The sequence below is a fragment of the Rhagoletis pomonella genome, unplaced genomic scaffold (assembly GCF_013731165.1).
Source record: "Rhagoletis pomonella isolate Grant_MI unplaced genomic scaffold, Rhpom_1.0 Rhpom_scaffold_00004, whole genome shotgun sequence".
Lineage (NCBI taxonomy): Eukaryota > Metazoa > Arthropoda > Insecta > Diptera > Tephritidae > Rhagoletis > Rhagoletis pomonella.
In genome coordinates this window covers 24650161-24652537 of record NW_023458558.1, presented here as the reverse complement: position 1 = coordinate 24652537, position 2377 = coordinate 24650161, and the positions used below count along the sequence as shown (strand labels likewise).

The window sequence follows — 2377 nt, the reverse complement described above, 5'->3', positions numbered from 1 at the left end:
TGTCCCGATTTTTGTCCACAGAAATCTGGTCACCGTATGCATACAAGATTTGCAAAAAAATCTTAAAATTTAACGGACATCTTCAATCTCAGTAATATTCTTATTACTTCGAAATTGTGCTTTAACCGAGTTTAAATAAATTGCTCTTTTGTGAGTAAATAATTCATGAATGAAACATAATTTTCCAAAATAACCCAACAACAAAGGCATCCCTCTTTAAGTATTCACCGCCTGCACTCACGCACCTCAAGCGCGTTAGGAAATCTTTTCCGCGAAATAGCACAAAGAATTGACCTATACAACAAGAACAAAAATAGCGAACGCTAATCTTTCATTTATTCATAATGCTACTTACATACATACATATATTATATTAAGAAATTGCGAGCGACGCCCGGCATTGTTGAATACTTTTACTTGTAAATTAAATAATCCAGATACAGAATAATGGTTAGTAAAGATGTACGTATGCGTGTATTTTATTTATCACACTATGCGTGAAATTCTTACATACATACATTCAGGTTACCATGCATATGTATGTATATGTGTATGTAAATATGTACATATGCCGACGAGTTTAAACCACAGCATGTCACTCTAAGTTCCATGTCACTTGCAACCCGCTGATGATGAAATCACTTTAATCATTTTAAGCAAAACTTACTTTCATATACATAGGTTTATACGTACATGGGTATGTAGTATGTAAGAATGTGCACATCTATATACATAATTGACCGTAGATTTGTATGGGTATGCAAACGTACGAGGGTTACTACTAACATTTCGAAATAAAATTTATATCTAGCAAATTTGACAGCAGTTAAGTGTCTTGAATAGCTTCATGATGAGGTATTATAATATGACTAACTAGAGGTTTAGTTAAAATGTACCTACCCCTCTTAGCGGCTGCATAGCAGAAAGTAGTCCAGTACGAAAAAGTTAAGTAAATACAACATCTATGAGTGATTTAAAATTTTACGAAATTTGAAGTTTACCATATCGCACTAACTAGCCGACTAGGTAGAGCATAGGCGCGCCAACCAGGAGGGTGCCTGTTCCAAGTCCCTAGCGGGCAGAAAATATTTGTCTATTCAAAATTTAGTAAAATTTTTTTTTGTTTGTTTTCTATTAATTACTAGTTACTTATGTTTATTTGAAATTTGAAAAACACAAGTTACATCAAATAAGGGTTCAACGTATCTATGTAAATATTATGATAAAATTCTGATAATTATACCCGAGCGCACTTGTGCACAGGGTAGTATAACTTTGTTCGCATAACGGTTGTTTGTAACAGCCACTGTAATCACTGAATTTTTTAATTACGCTAAACTGCTGAAAACCTAATTGTTTGCTATCTACATGTATGTACATACATGTAATCGCATTTCTTGAAAATTTGAAAGCTCTTAGGGAATTATAGAATATCTAGTACATGGCCCACTTCAACCGCAATCTCAGTTTTCTTAACAAGATGCGGTGACCTTAGTCATGGAAACATGGTTTTTGGTTTAAATTGACGGTGCTTGGGTAGGTAGTAATCCAACGAAAATTCGTTGACATAAATAAAATTTCGAATGGTTACCCTAGTACGGATGTCTCCATTAAGAGAAAAAAATTCTGCCATTTAAATGGCTGAAACTTACTCATACAAGGATTTAGTCAATTGTAGTTATTTATTATTCTAAATGTGTGGCGTGAGCAACATGCGAAAAGTGATAAGAAATTTGTAATTTCTAAAACAAAAAACAAAAAAACAAGGCGTGTGACATAAATGAGAATATTCATACTAATTCCGCTTATATAAGCAACGCACAGTTGGTGATTTATTTGTGACATTGTTGTGCTTCCAAATATGTGATACATTTTTGCAAAGTTCAAAAATTACATCAAAGCTCAAAATTGATTTACAGAATCATCTTTATCATTAGTTGTATTTTCCCCCGAAATCCTTCACTTGTCTCCTCCTCCTTGTCCTCTCCTTTCGCTAATATGAAAAAATTTCGGGTGAATTTTTTTTCGGGCGAAACTCAGAAAATACCAGCTAACTAAGGTAGTAAGCCTAATTGGGTAAATTAAAGGTGAGTACTTAAGTACTAAAAAACCATTTGTCGTTCGGAAGAGACGAATCACAATTTGTTTGAAAAACACCAAGACGCATTGCACAAATTGGAAGAAATTTTGATCAAACTCTAAGTGCCGTTTTCACAATGAGGCGTTGACTCGAATTCGGCAGTTAACCTTTAATTTTTGATCTGAAAACCTATTGTTGACTGCCGAATGAGAGTTAACTCGTCACTATAAAAAAGGCTCTAAACAATTGTGATTTTTTTTTTTTTGTCAGAAAACAATTAGTCTGTTCGAATAGATC

The 2377-nt window shown here is 33.7% G+C and overlaps 1 protein-coding gene across 1 annotated transcript in view; it reads left to right on the top strand.

The window, feature by feature from the left end:
- The first annotated feature begins 2003 nt into the window (after positions 1 to 2003).
- The window catches only part of LOC118737317 (Y+L amino acid transporter 2), an 88595-nt gene continuing 88221 nt past the window's right edge, over positions 2004 to 2377 (top strand). The window contains exon 1 of the mRNA XM_036467747.1: positions 2004 to 2087. The gene's annotated coding sequence lies outside the window, so the exon portion shown is untranslated. The remainder of the gene's footprint in view (positions 2088 to 2377) is intronic.